Raw genomic sequence first — 16,168 nt, forward strand, 5'->3', positions numbered from 1 at the left:
GCAAGCCAGGAAGAGAGCTCTCACCAGGAACCAAACTGGCTAGCACCTTGATATGGACTTTCCAACCTCCAGAACTGTGAGAAAAAATTTCTCTTGTTTAAGCCACCCAGTGAGTGGTATTTTCTTATGGCAACCTGAGCAGACTAAGATATAAGCGTTATCTGCATTATGAGCCTAAGTGTTAAGCCCAACAGCACAGGCCTAAATATACATTTAGAGATCTGTTATTTCTACTATTTGTCTTTGAAAAAGGTCACGTCTTTGCATATACAGCCATAGATAAATTTAAGAGTTGTATTTTAAGATAGTATTATTCACTCCAGTAAAAATTTCAGTGGCCACATTTTTTCTATAAACAGAAGATATTCCTTTTCTGCTAACCAAAGAAATTTTAAATTTAAATAATAAACATAATGCCATCTTGTGTGTTTTGCACTTTGTCTTTGAAAAGGAAGCTGCTCAACTGTTCCAGGACATGTTCTGACAGTGAGAGTCAGATGCTGTTCTATCGCCTGCCTCCTCTCTCACCTCCCGCTACTTTTCTGTCCTTCCACACACATCCTTTGTATCTGTAAATCAGCCTGCAACAAAAAGGGCTTTAGAAAAAAATCTATCACTCCAAACATTGTTAACATTTGTTCCACATTTACCAATGTCGTAGGTACCTAAATACAAGGGATCAATAATATCAGCTGAGGAGATAATTTACATTTCATCAAATGTCCTCCTATATGTTGAAATGTTTAATAGTAGTAAGCCTTATATCTGCAAAGCACGTTATAGTTTTCAAATGCTTTCATACTCATTACCCTCATAACTACCTTAAGAACTATCTAGAGCCATCATTCCCATGCTTCCAAGGGAAGAACTAGGCTCGGGGGATGAGACACAGGGCAGCTGGGAAATGGTAGGAGAGGACAAAGTTCCAGGAATTCTGAAACTTTATCCAGTATACTGAATATGGGAACATAATGGACACAAAATTCTTGAAGCCTAAAGTAACTAACAGGAAGAGAGCACCAAAATAAATCTCATGAGTGGAAAAAGTCAAATGTGTTTGCAGTTTCCATTTTTGAAGCAGTTGCTTCCTGCACTTAGCGACCCAGGCTAGTTGCCATAGTTATAATTCCTCAAACGAAAAATAGGTTGTTCAGAACTTATTAGATCTTTAATAGCATAAACCAGTGGTCTGCAAAGCTCTCGGCATCAGAACTTCTTTACACTCTTAAAACGATCGTGAAATCTATCAAGGACTCCAGAGAGCTTTTGTTCATGTAAGTTATATCTAGCTATTTTTACTGTACTAGAAAATAAATAGAAATATTTAAAATATTTTATCAGTTTATTAAAAAATAACGAACTGTTTAAATGTTAAACTAAATATCTCATTTTCATTACAATATAACTATTTCCTTACAATATAACCAAACAAAACAAGAATTAGTGAGAAAATGGGCATTGTTTTATCCTTTTACAACCCTCTTTCACGTCTGGCTTCACAGAAGATGACTGGATTCTCATATCTGTGCCTGTATTCTTGCTATGGTGATATCATACATGTAGCTCTGGAAAATTCCACTGCAAATTCATGAGAGAATGAGGGTGGAAAAGACAAGCAACAGATTTGTGCTTTAATGAAAATAGTTTTGACCTCGCAGACTGTCTGAAAAGATTTCAAGGGTCACTGCCATGTTTTGAGAACCACTGGCATAAACAATAGGAAACCCCAGAATTTTAAGAACACTGTTTTTAAGAACACAATAATTTCTGAGGTACATACTTTTAAGTATATAATCTCCAAGATCAATTTGTCTTCCAATAGAATCAGTTGGGTATTCTAGTTCTTGCCTTTCCCTTGACTTTAAAGATAATCCAGGCACTGGCCCTATGGCTCAGTGGTTAAGTTCACGCGCTCCACTTCAGCGGCCCAGGGTTTCACTGGTTCAGATCCTGGATACAGACCAAGCACCGCTCATCAAGCCATGCTGAGGTGGCATCCCACAAAGCACAACCAGAAGGACCTACAACTAGAATATACAACTATGTACTGGGGGGCCTTGGGGAGAAGAGGTAGGAAAAAAAAAAGATTGGCAACAAATGTTAGCTTGGGGCCAATCTTTAAGAAAAAAAGAAATAAAGATAATCCAGAGCCAGGAAATTTTAAATCTGTGAAACAAACACAGTGACTCCAGCCCATTTGATCTCAGCAAGGACCCCAACAAGGGCAGTTATTACCCCAGGGACCACCAGTTTATGTGCAAACACCAAACAGTTACAAGTATGTGAATATAATTTTGGTTTCCTGATTAATGTAAATTCAACCCTGCATACTTTCTCTTTGTACCGTCAGTTCCAACAAATATGATTCAATTAAGATGGTGACAGGTGGAGAGATTAGAGACTACTCTAGACTCTTGGACTTTTGGGTGACCCAAAGGGAGTGGCAGAACTTTATGGGATGGCTGATCAGAGGCAAGAAGAGGCCTCTTTGTCTTGACCAGCAACACTCTGAGTCTCTTCCAGCTTCTCAGAACAGATTTTTCTCTCATGTTGTGGGACCAGAAAAATCTGAGTGCTGGCTCCATGATACTCATCCAGTGAGAAAGGTATTAATGTTTTGCCACTTGTCACAGTTGGGAAATACTCAAATACAGCATTACTTAATAAAGTAGTTTAAAATGGAATGTCCTCTTTCTATGTTACCATCAACTAAACAACTGACAGGGGACTCACAATCCCTTAATTCCTCATTCTTCTCTGTGAAATAGTGTGATCTCCCTTCCTTATTCCTATCTTTGTTCTTTCCTCAAATATTTTTTATGCACCTATTATCGATGAAGCACTGTGATATATACAGGCTCATCTTTTTCTGGCTACAAATTCTGTTTCTTTTTCGTTATTAAATATTTCTTTTTCCTAAATAAGAGGAAAGCATGCCCACTACAGAAAATTAAAATGATAGTAAAGTATAAAGAAGGCAATTCTAATTGCCTGAAACTAATCTCTAGGGAGTAATTTCAATAAATTCTTCTAGATTTCCTCCTGAATTTTTACCTACTTGAGATTAGAAATATATATGCATATGCAATTTTGTATCCTTATTTGTTTAACATTCTATCATAAGCAGTATCAGTGTTATTTAAAACTCACCATAAATGTAATTTTAATGCACAAAGTTAGTGATAAATATCTCAATGCAGAAATCTTATTCTTCATTTCAGATTTCCTTAGGATAAATTGAGTCCTGGGAGTGGAATTGAGGGGGAAAAGAATGTATACATTTTACAGCTTCTATTAACGTACTGACAAATTCCTTTCTGACAGTGTATCAAAATTACACCACCAAATGAGGGGGCTCATTTCGTTGCATCCTCACCAGTACTGAGGTCAATGTTTATTTATATGCAGTCTTTGCTAATATGATCGGTAGGGGGAAATACTTCTATCTTTTAAAAATTTGCGTTTTGGGATTAATATTGAAATAGAATCTTTAAAAGCACAAGGAAAATTAGAGAACATTTTAAAATTCTCTAAGATAACAGTTGTATAAATACACTTGTGCCTACTTTTCGTTAACTCAATTAGTGAAAGGGAGGCAGAGTTCAGATTACCCCAAAAGTCTTGGCGGCAAACACTGAAACCAATTCTGGTTAACTTAACCAGAAGAGAAATGTCTTGGAACCATCAGCTGGCATACAAAGGGACAGGAAGGCTGGAGAGTCAGGCTCATCAAACAGGCAGGGTAGCTTGGTAGCTGAAATCAGAACAGGTCATACCACCCAAACAGCACACTTAGGACACCACTGGTATTGCCATTGAACACTCCCACCTTTCACCTTTGGCACTGCTGTCTATGGGCACAAAAGCCACTTCACAGACAATGGGATTATTTCTAAAATATCTCTTCTTTGAATCACAGACTTCAGATTCAATGACCTGGACAGGAGCCTCTGTTAGGCTGAACTTAGGTCACATGATGATGCACTAGTTGCCAGGAGCTGGAGACAGTGAGTATTGAGCCATTTTGGCTTCTATGAGAGTTTGGATTCTAGGCAGCCAGACCATGATCAATGACCACTATAAATATTTATGTGGAATTCTTTGTTTCATAATACTTTTTAGGAATCTAGTTAATCTTTTTAATTATCACTGAATTTTAGATTGTTTAGTAGGTCATGAGATTATCTAGCCCAGAACTGCAAACTCAAATGTCAGTGGGGTGGGCCATATAGGAGTGGTGGGGTCTGTGGAAAACTGAAGAGCATCTTCCCAGTCTAAAGGGGACATCTACTACTTGGCTCCAGCTGATGGAGCCTGCCACTAGAATCCACCATGGACCAAAGGTTGTCAGTTCTTCCAACTTTTCAGAACATGCCAAAAGTCTGAATTTTTGTGAAGTTTCCTGATTTTAAAATTTGGAACCAAATTCAAAAACAGAAAAACAATGACACCATCGCTTCTTAAAAATCAAGGCTGCAGACTGCCTCTAATAGTCAAATCTCTTCATTTTAAAAACCAATGCTGAGATGAGGCCTAAGAAGATGAAATGCCTGACTCCAAACAGCTCAGTTGGTGGCCGAGCCAGGGCTAGAAGTCTGTCTCCTAGGGAGAAGCAGATTAAGAAAAGCTGATGTTCCACTACCCGTCTCTGCAGTCACTTCTCTCACTTGGAAGAAACCTCTGAACCAAACTCAAGAAAAGTGGGAAAGTGCCTGTGTTTCATCTTGAAGGAGCAGTGTTTGCAAAATGTTTATTAATTAATACAATCTGCCCAGCCAATAGGAATCATTTTTGGTGTTAGATCAGAATTTAAATCTTAATTTTTACTACTTTCTGGGTGGGTAACCTGGGACAAATTACTTTACTTCTCTGTGTTTCAGTCATGGGAAAAATAAGAATACCTTTTATATGGCTGTGGAGAGTATGAAATAAGATTTCATGTATTGAGTGCCCGGCACAGTGCCAGAACCATACTGAAAACATGGCACATGAGAATAATATAATATCCAGCAGATATCATAACAGTTTGCATTACCCGAGTACACTAAAGTGTTTCATGGTGGGGGCAGGTTATAAATAAATTTCAAGGTAGAATTCCTAATATGAAGGATAAAGCGGATTTTCACCAAAACCTTATCCTTCCTGCAACTCCAAAGCGAGTTTCACCGTCAAACCCAGCTGCATCACGGCATGCGTGCACTTCAGTCTTAAAAGGCATCCACTCCGGTCCACCTCGATGAAATTGATGGTGGAGCAAAATGAGACTCCGGGTGGTTCTGGGCTGAGGAGTGGACGTGCAGGGTTTCACATGAGAAAGTCGCACTTGGTTTTACTCTCGCTCTAGGCCAGCCGCAGTGACCTGCTTCCACCTGCGAGCTTTTTCCGCAGAAAGCGGGAGGCCGCAGCCGCGGAGAAGGGGGCGGAGGCAGAAGCGGAGGCGGCACCTAGGGGCCGGGGCAGGGGAGGCCGGGACCATCGCAGTGACAGTTTCTTTTCCTGCAGCGGCGGCAGCAGGGACGGCTGCTGCAGGCTTGTGATCGACCGGCCTGCGTGTGGGTTTTCGAGGGAGCTGTTCGCCCCCGGCGCTGAGGAGCCACGGCCACGAAGGGGAGGAGGACGAGGAGGAGAACAACGCACCAGAGCCCGAGCAACTGGAACTAGCAAAGCTCCATCGGTCTGCAGAGGGGAAGCGGAGGAGGCACGGCTGGGGCAAGCGACCCGGCGCCTCGCGGTTGGGTGCCATATCACCCGGCTGCAGTGCCTTCTAGTAAAAAGCCACCGCGGCCCAGGCTGCAGCTGCCAGACGGATGCCAAGGACACACGGCAGGCGCGGGGACAGCCGCTGCAATCGCCGTCCCACGCGGGCTCCGGACATTAGAGGTTGCTGGTGAGTAGGCGCGCGCGCGCGCGAGTGTGAGCGCGTCCCCGCACAGGCGAGTGTGCACGCCGGGTGCGTGTGTCTGGTGGCCTGGCGCGTGCCGGCCCCTCTTCCCCTGGCGACGTCCAGTCCCGGGCTTGCTCTGCGGTTAGAAAATGCGCTTTGCTGGCTGCTCACTTCCTTCCTGCAAGTCCTACGATCGGCTTCCGCCGCCTGCGCTGCTGCTGTGCGCCCGGCAGCCAGACCCTAAGCGGTTAGTTTCACCTCTGTGGGGAAGGCAGGAAGCTGTCGCTCCTAGGGGCCAGGCGGGACTCTGGCAGTGACCTATACGCGTGTGTTTCTGGTTCAGACTTGGGATGCAGCCTGGGAGATGGTGCTGGCATTGAGAGAGGTCATACACTGGCTGAGAGTGCGTGATGTGAGGAAGAGAGGGCCGAGGATTGGAAAAATAGACCTTTACACCTGCAGGACGTGTGGCACGCCTTTCTATGTGATGTTTACTTTTATGTATACTTTTTTTGAGCGACTCTTAAGACATTTTCCCTCACCTGAATAATTTAGGTCCGAGCCGAAAGGCTTTAATGAAATTCACAAAGTGAAATGTCACTAAAACAATTTTCCAGAACTCTCTAAAACAGCCCACCCTTCTGATAGCCACGAGCCTAAAGTGCTATAATTGCTAAAATTAAAAAAAAAAAAAAAATTACATGAGTGATAAATAATTCAGGAAACAGAACCTGATCTAGAGGATTGGAAAAAATCTTGTGTGTTTGGATGGCCTGGGGGTGGGGGTGGCTTTCTGAAAATTAGCTTTTGGTAGTAAGAAAACAGACATCTTTCAAAGTAAGCTCTAGCGAGTGCACTGTTTTCTAATCATCCTACTAATCACTGAGAATAAAATGAAGTCCTAGGTTTGAAGGAGTTTCCAAAATTATCATGGAAATCACTGGGATGCTGATTTATGATCTCATGATTGAAGGCCCTGTCAAGGTCAGTATGGCAAATTTGTTCCGGTAGATAAATTACTCCTGAATGTTTGATTTCCTCTTTCAAGTTTTGGGGAGTAGTTTTCTATGGTTGGTTCCCCAGAGGTTAAGCCACTGTGTTCTGTTTTTTTCCAGCCCTTATCCAATTGGCAATCTTATGTTTGTGAGATGGATGGTAAATCGAACTTCAAAATGTGCTCTGCAACTATCATGTTGGCATTTTGTAGCTACACTGTAAATATCTATGGTTGTTTTTCATGCAAGTTAATGTCTTCGAGAAATAGGCTCCTCTTGTTTACCATTTGCTCCGTTCCCGCATCTTCATTCAAAGGCATGATGTGTGATTGGGATCTCCCTGGAAAATGAACTGGCTGCTTGTTTTCTGTTCAAGCGTGTATATGGCAAATTCTTTGCCTCTTGGGAATCTGCTTTTGAATATACTTAAACTGTAATTTATGTATCAACTGGTTCTTGGGAATTTTAAAAAGAAACTTGTTTTCTTACACTCTTTTGTAAAATAGCACCATTTAAGTGATCAGGCAGAGGGGGCCTTTCTTTGCTTGCCTACTTTTGCCCTATTTCATAGGACTCATTGCCAGTGAGAGGTTTGGAGGGAGAAATGACAGGACCATTGTCCCAAGGGTGTTGTCAGCAGAGAGATTTGCTCCTGGAGAGGGGAGTGTCTCTGGGGTTGGCTCCTGAGAAGGACTGATAAAAATAAAGAATTATCAATAATAGTTACCTCTTTTTTACTTTCAGCACAGAGGACTTCACTAAACACAATTTGATCATATACCTCCTTCAAGGACTCTTTCCAAGCCTTCTTACAGCTACACTCCAGGGAGTGAGGTTACATTTTGCAGAGAAGAAAAGCTTGATAATTCTTGCTCAAAATATGAGGGGTAGAAAAAATATGTGGATGCTGCCCAGGAAATGCTACGTGCCTTCCTGGAGGATGGATTTACCAATTATACACTTTTTAAACCACTGGATTTGTGATTCTGTCTAAGGCTGGTGTTTTTTCTTGACCCTGTTAAAGATTTATAAGTAACTTCAGTTGAAACAAGGAGAAATGACTCCTGGTCATCACTGAAAATATTAGAATAAGCTTTCTGTCCCTTAGAACTAATGGATCGCAGCTGCCCAATAAATATTTGTTAAATGACTAACAATTCTAGAATGTCTTAATTTTCCCAACCTAACTACATTACCTTCCCTACTATTGATTTTTTTAACTATGACTTTACATGAATCACCAAACATTTCATCAAATTGAAGCCTGGTTGATATATTCAGATAAGAAGACCAGCTTCTTCAACTGAAGGAACAATGGCAATCCCTCCCAAACAAAACAAAAACAAACAAAAAATACTGAATTGGGACCTGTGGACTTGCTTATTCCAGCTCTCTGAACATGTGGATTGTCCGATTGGATGTGTGAATGTGCATTCAGAAATCCTGAGTTGACATCAGAATGTTCAACTAAGGAATAATCTGGATGTAGCTACATCTGGATGTACCTTTTGTCAGAAGTTATTTGCATTTCTAAGCAAATCAGATGAACTTCTAGTACAATCCTACATCTCCTCATGCTAAGGGGAAAAGCCAATTAAACATCTGGCAAATTGCTAAGTCTTCAAAGCATACGTTACTTGATTTTCTTTCTAAATTTTAAATTAAATCCATGTTGTGTTTGTCCCTTGATGCGATTGGCTTAGAGGCATTAATTCAGACTGTGGTTACTTAGTAACTGTGTTTATTAAAAGCATTCTCTTGATATCAGCACCAGTAATTCACATGTTTTGATTTGCTCTAGTTAACTTTTCAAGGTACTCTTAGAAATAGGTGCATGGTATGATCTTGAATATTAAGGATGTTATGCCTTCCTTTTTTTTTTTTTAATAGTTCTGACTTCATCCCCAGTCATTAGAGGTTTAGTCTATGATTCATGGTCTAATTTCAGGATGAAAGGTTAGAAAGCTGTCTGGAATTTGCCTGGATATTAATATTATAGTGCCTATTAATAATTCACATTTTCTTTATCTCCTCCAATCAAGCTTGTTTCACTCTGAATAAAAATCAAATGAGATCCTTAAGCATTTAAAATTTTTTTCTATTGGACTATGTCCAAAATAAGAACATAAAATAAAAAATTGCTTGTTACTGTTTTGAAGTAACACTAACACTGCTATTCTCTGTGTAATGAACCATGGCCATTCTTATCAAGTATTTATTTGATAAGTAGGCACTTAAGCACTTGAACTAGAGTTAAAGCCATGTTCCTTCCATGTCTTATTACCGCCCTTGAAAGCCAGAGGGTGGCATTTTGATTTGATGAGGTAGCCAATTCAAGGCAGGTTCCTTGAAAGGAGGAAGTGATGAAAGCATCTTTTCGGAGGAGTGTTTTGGCGGTTGGATGGGGAGTGGATTAGCAGAGTGAAGGTGGTAATCTGGTGTGAGCTAATGACAGCCTGACATAAGATCCAAGCGCACTGAGGTGGAGGCAGGAAAACTTCAGGCAGTCAGACATTAGGATTCTTTGTTTCATGTGAAACAGGGATAGTAAACCCATGGACCAAGCGTGATCACCCACACATTCCACATCCATGGGGCACATCATCAGTTGCTCACAGCATTGTTTCCTGCTGAGCCCTGGCGTAACCTCAGAATCTTGCACACATTTGACAAATATTTATTAATAAACATTAGTTATTGATCTTGTGCTAGATTCCAGGCACTGTACTAATCTTTAACACATGTTATGTCAAGGATGATGGAGTGGTTAGGAAGATGAATTCTTTTTGCCATTTACTGGTTGTGTGTCCTTGGACAAGTTACTAACTTCTCTGAGCCTCAGTTTCTTCATCTTTCAATTGGGATATTAGTTTCTATTTCATAAGATTTGGGGAGGATTAAATAAATAAGTATAAATGAGTGCTTAGAAGTGTCTGGCACAAAGTTAAGTACTGTATGTGTTGTTATTATTATTGTTAATTCATAAAACAATCTTATGCAATAGGTACTGTTTTGCAGATTAAAAAATTGAGGCACAAAGAGGCTAGGTAAATTGCTTAGTATCATAGGCTGGTAGGTAATAGAGCTGGGAGTCAAACTGAGACAACTGACTCCAATGCCTGCTGTCCTAACTTGTATTTATCACTGTCTCCCGTACTGCATGCCAGGTGCTGGGGATACTGGTTGGAGCAAGAAAAGTTGGGGCTTGTCCTCCTGGAGATCCAGTGCTCCAATAATTTCCAATGTAGAATTTGCCGTCTTCAGTAAAGAATTAGTACCCAGATTGTTGTGCAAAATTTTTGCTGTTTTTCCTTGATGTTTCGGTATCTTATAAATGGCATTTTTCATTAAGTTCTTTATTAAGAAGTGTTCCAATTTGTGTTTCACATATGCTTTAAAAGTTGATTATTTTGGGGGCCGGCCCAGCGGTGCAGCAGTTAAGTTCTCAAGTTCCACTTCAGTGGCCTGAGCTTCACCAGCCCGGATCCCAGGTGCAGACCTAGGCACCGCTTATCAAGCCATGCTGTGGCAGGTGTCCCACATATGAAATAGAGGAAGATGGGCATGGATTTTAGCTCAGGGCCAGTCTTAGCAAAAAGAGGAGGATTGGTGGCAGTTGTTAGCTCAGGGCTAATCTTGCTCAAAAAAAAAAAACATTGATTACTTTTTGTTTTTGTCTAACAGTTGACAAATGTAATACATATTCATTTATAACATCTCTCCTTATACCCGGTGATTCTTTCCTGGAGCCGGGTAGGCTATGTCTCCCTAATATAATGTATAACATATACAGCATACATATAATGTATAATGTAATATTACATAATTATATAATATATATTATATGCATTTTAGACAATGTACATAGTATATATATCATACGACATATGCATTATATACATTATAATGTGTATATTATATACTATATAATACCTTATATTAGGGAGACATTTACATTGTATATAAAGAGTCACTGGGTATAAGGAGAGATGTTACAAATGAGTATATGTACTCATTATATTATTGGGCAGATATTAGTATTCTGAAAATCTTCTATGCTAACCACCCTTCTTCACACAACCAGAGTCTCATATATTGCCCATTCCTGAGCCCTGGTGGAGTTAGGATGATGTTTCCTAACCATTTTTGTTAGATTATTTTATAGAGTAACAGCAGAGTAAATTTTAGCTATTTTTCGACTTGTTGAAGTAATTATGTCTAATTATAAGAGGCCGCATTTTAATTATAGGTAGGAAGATTGCTATAGCAACAAAGAATCAAAAATTCTTAATTCTTCCAGAGCTTCTTTAGGATGGAATATGTCATCACTGATTTCAATATTTTAACGTTAGGTTAGCCCTTATAATTCTTTGTTCTCATAAATAACTTTCAGAAATCTGTAACTAGTGTTGTTTTTTCTAAGGAGGCAAAAGCTTTTCTTGGTCTTGTGTAAAGTTCTTGGGTACTGTTTAGTTGAGGAAAATTTTAAAAATCTCGTCTTTAAAAATATGAGACTGCATCCTTTGATTTATACTTTTGTGTAAGTTATGCATTATTATTTAACTAAAGTTCAGTTCCTTTTGAAGGAACTGCTTTTAAATTTTATGAGTTCAAACTTGATTGAAGATGAAAGAATTTGAGTTTGGTGAATTTGGTGTTTTGTTTTTTAAACTTTTGCTATGCTTATGTTTCAGTGGTAACACAGTAAGTGAACCAAAGATTCACCATGGGCTCATACAAGAGATGACGTGCAGGGACCCATCACGAGTTATTCATTTTGCTTGTTTGACTTGATGACTCTCTGGGTTAACTTGGAAAGAAGAGGCCAGTGATGACTCATTTTTAACCCTGTCTGACTCTGGTGGACACTGCCTGCTGTTTTGCCTTTGCCCGTACTCAGAGAGAAACTCCAGTGTGGTCCCTTTTCAGACTGTTACATTTCAGACTTGAATGGCTGGGGCACCAGTCAACTGTGTACTTTTTAATTAAAGGTGGAAAGAAAACTGTAATCAGAACTTCAGCTCATCTAAGGACTGTGTGATTTTGTTTATCCTGCTGCTAGAGCCATAACTTTTAACACTGGAAATGTGCATTTCAACCACCGAGGAGAAATAGAGACAGGCCTTTATGCCTGTGGGCTCATGCTTCAGTCTTCTGGTGGATGACTCTAGTTCTTTTTCTAATCTGTTTTGTCCTTGAAAGGTTGGTTTATGAACTGTTCCACAAGATAAGCTTTCTTTAACAGGGGCAACAAATGGAGATGGTGGATGGAATGATATTAGAAAGGAGAGGCCTGGAATAAGCCCTTCTTATGTTTCTGTTTTTGTTCAACAGAACAGAGAAACTGCTTACTAAATCAATATAGTACTTTAAGAGAAAAAAAAAAAACCCAACCCAAATCACTTGGAATTATTAGTGGGTGTGGAACTTTGTTTTTCTAATTAATGAAAAATTCAAGGAATTAAAATATAGACTTTGAAAGAAATGTCAATGACCATCACATTCTATGGATAAAGGTTATTTTTCTTTTGTCAACTATAATATTATTGAAAGATGTAGAAAGGTAATGAGGGCAGTGCTTCTCAAAATAGTCTCAAAAAGCCAAAATGTCCTCCATCCCACCCCCATCCATTATTATTCAGCAGGTTTGGGTAGGGCCCACAAGCCTTCATTTTAATATCTTCCCCGGGGGATTCCGATGCAGGTGGTCAATAAACCATACTCAGAAAAACCTATTTAAGAGCTAAGTCTAATGCTATATTTAGATCCATGCTTCTATTTTTAAGTTTTGTATGTTTTTTCCTCCTGATTTCCATAGACATTTTCATGTAATAACATATACATCAAGGCTGCCTTGGAGTTTTTATAATGGCACTCGATACTGTGTTTCATTTTCTTATTAATGCTTGTTTTCGGGTGGAATCAGAAAACCACAGGGTTGGCGAGAATTTGAGAGAGAATGTCACTCATCCTTCTGAATGGCAGATGTTGGGGTAGGGCAGAGAGGGTTTGATCAAAGGGGAGTGGAGGAAAACATGTTGGGAAGCAGTGGGAAACAAAGTTTAACAATGCAGGAGAAGGGAAAAGCGGTCGGACCTCGGGCGCTGGAGGGCTGGCAGGGGTGTTTAGACTTCTTCTGGTAGGCACTAGGTTACCAGTGTGCATTTGTGAGAAGGGGACTAACTAACCTGATGCAGGGACCCGAGCTAGGACCGCACTGTACCTGGTCCAGAACAGAGGATTAAGGAACAGGTGGGTGAAGCTGACTGGTTTGTCACCATAAAGGCAGAAGGGAGCAAGAGTGAGCCCTTGGGACCTTGAATTTGGCTGGGCTGACTTTGAAAGGGTTATGCAGTAGAGTTCTCTGGCTCTGTGTTCCTGAAGGTCTGTAGATCCTGAAGGTCTGTAGCCAGAAAATTGCTCTTTCCAGCAACTGCATGTCATAGTGTGTAACACTAAGGCTACCCAGCTCAGCCATCAGACTAGACCAGCCCCTCTGGGTTTAGAAAGCCCTTGAATAACTACGACAACTACCACTTCCTTCATGTTATTGTGAGGCAAGTAGAGCACAATTATTCTCACTTTAGACCGGAGAAACAGACTGAGTAATTTATCAAAATTCACACATCTGGAAACTATCAGGGCTAAGATTCAACTCTGGAACTACCTACTCAAAACTTATAGGCTTGAAAAAAGTATAATTTATATGATTATGAAATGATACATACTTGTAATGAATTGTACAGAAAGGAATGAATTGAATGTGAAATCCTTCATGACTCCATCCTTGAGAGAACCGCTGGGAAAAATTCAGTGTATGTTTTTCAGATGTTTTTCGTGCAAATGTCAATATGCATTAAATCCATTTGTATTGGTATTACAAGGATGGAGTCATACTTCATATGTTATTCTGCAACTTGCTTTTTTTTGATTTAATGCTGTAACTTGAACAACTTCCTGGTGCAGTATATATAGATGTAAGTCCTTTCTAATGGCTTCATCCACTATAGAGATTCTTTGTTTGATTTTATTTATGCAATTTATTTATTTTTTAATTATTTTATTGAGGGCATATTGGCTTATAACGTTGTGTAAGTTTCAGGGGTACATTATTATATCTCAGTTTATGTATAGACTATATCGTGTTTACCGCCAAAAGTCTAGATTTTATCCATCACCATACACATGTGCCCCTCTACCCCTTTTGCCCTCCCCTACCCACTTCCCCTCTGGTAACCACTAATCAGTTCTCCCTATATGTGTGTTTATTTATCTTCCGCATGTGAGTGAAATCATACGGTATTTGTCTTTCTCTATCTGACTTACTTCGCCAAGTATAATACCCTTAAGGTCCATCCATGCTGTCACAAAAGACACAATTTTATCTTTTTTATGGCTGAGTAGTATTCCAGTGTGTGTGTGTATATATATATATACACACATATATATATATACACACACACACTACATCTTCTTTATCCATTCATCTGTAGATGGACACTTGGGTTGCTTTCATGTCTTGGCTATTGTGAATAACACTGCAATGAATCTCTTTGAATTGTTGATTTCATGTTCTTTGGATAAATACCCAATAGTGGGATTGCTGGATTGTATGGTATTTCTATTTTTAATTTTTGAGAAATTTCCATACTGTTTTCCATAGTGGCCATACCAGTTTGCATTCCCCCCAGCTGTGTATGAGGGTTTCCTTTTCTCCACATCCTCTCCTACATGTATTTCTTTTCTTGTTATTTATATTCATTCTGACAGGTGTAAGGTGATATCTCATTGTAATTTTGATTTGCATTTTCCTAATAATTAGTGGTGTTGAACATCTTTCCATGTGCCTGTTAGCCATTTGTATTTCTTCCTTGGAAAGATGTCTGTTCATATCCTCTGCCCATTTTTTGATATAGTTGTTCATTTTTTTGTTGTTGAATTGTATGAGTTCTTTATATATTTTAGAAATTAACCCCTTGTCAGATATATGATTTGCAAATATTTTCTCCCAGTTTGTGGGTTGTCTTTTCATTTTGTTGATGATTTCCATTGCCTTGCAGAAGGTTTTTAGTCTAATGTAGTCCCACTTGTTTATTTTTTCTTTTGTTTCCCTTGTCTGAGTGACGTGGTATTCAAAAAAATACTGCTAAGACCAGTGTCAAAGAGTATACTGCCTATATTTTCTTCAAGGAGTTTTTCTTTTTTGCTGAGGAAGATTTGCTTTGAGCCCACACTCATGCTAGTCTTCCTCTATTTTTTAGTATGCGGGCTGCCAGCACATCATGGCCACTAACAGAGCAGTGTAGTTCCACATCCAAGAACTAAACCCAGGTGGCTGAAACGCGGTGTGCTGAACTTAACCAGTAGGCTACCTGGGCTGACCCATCTTCTAGGAGTTTTATGGTTTCAGGTCTTACATTCAAGTCCTTAATCCATTTTGAGTTGATTTTTCTGTATGGTGTAAGATAATGGTCTACTTTCACACTTTTGCATGTGGCTGTCCAGTTTTCCCAACGCCACGTATTGAAGAGAATTTCCTTTCTCCATTGTGTGTTCTTGGTTCCTTTGTCAAAGATTAGCTGTCCATAGATGTGTGGTTTTATTTCTGGGCTCTGAATTCTGTTCCAGTGATCTGTGTGTCTGTTTTTCTGCAAGTACCATGCTGTTTTGATTACTATAGCTTTGTAATATATTTTGAAGTTAGGGAGTGTGATACCTCCAGCTTTGTTCTTTTTTTCTCAGGATTGCTTTGGCTATTCGGGGTCTTTTGTTGTTCCATATAGGGGATTCTTTGTTCTATTTCTGTGAAGAATGTCATTGGGATTCTGATTGGGATTGCATTGAATTTGTAGATTGCAATAGGTAATATGGACATTTTATCTATGCTTATTCTTCCAATCCATGAGCATGGAATATCTTTCCATAACTTTATGTCTTCTTCAGTTTCTTTCAATAACGTCATAGTTTTCAGTAGATAGGTCTTTCACCTCTTCGATTAAATTTATTCTTAGATATTTTAATCTTTTTGTTGTGATTGTAAATGGGATTATATTCTTGAGTGCTCTTTTTGCTAGTTTGTTAGTAGTGTATAGAAATGCAACTGATTTTTGTATGTTGGTTTTGTACCCTGAAACTTTGCTGTAGTTGTTATTTCTAATAGTTTTCTGGTGGATTTCTTAGGGTTTTTTATATATAGGAGATTCTTTATTTTAAGTAATTCCCTCTTGATGGCTATTTATTTTTGTTTCCAAAATTTTAATACTTTTAAACCATACTGCAGTGACTGTGT

General features: G+C 39.3%; 1 protein-coding gene across 6 annotated transcripts in view; it reads left to right on the plus strand.

Moving 5' to 3' along the window:
• Positions 1-5,507: 5,507 nt before the first annotated feature.
• STAMBPL1 (STAM binding protein like 1) overlaps positions 5,508-16,168 on the plus strand; it is a 66,749-nt gene continuing 56,088 nt past the window's right edge. For 3 of the 6 annotated variants that reach the window (XR_006887650.1, XM_046654842.1, XM_046654837.1), the window contains exon 1: positions 5,509-5,887. The gene's annotated coding sequence lies outside the window, so the exon portion shown is untranslated. Of the gene's footprint in view, positions 5,888-5,951; positions 6,132-6,594; positions 6,869-16,168 lie in introns of those variants that run through there. The other 3 variants (XM_046654843.1, XM_046654839.1, XM_046654841.1) reach the window with 3 other exon arrangements.

This window comes from Equus quagga, chromosome 2, assembly GCF_021613505.1.
Source record: "Equus quagga isolate Etosha38 chromosome 2, UCLA_HA_Equagga_1.0, whole genome shotgun sequence".
NCBI lineage: Eukaryota > Metazoa > Chordata > Mammalia > Perissodactyla > Equidae > Equus > Equus quagga.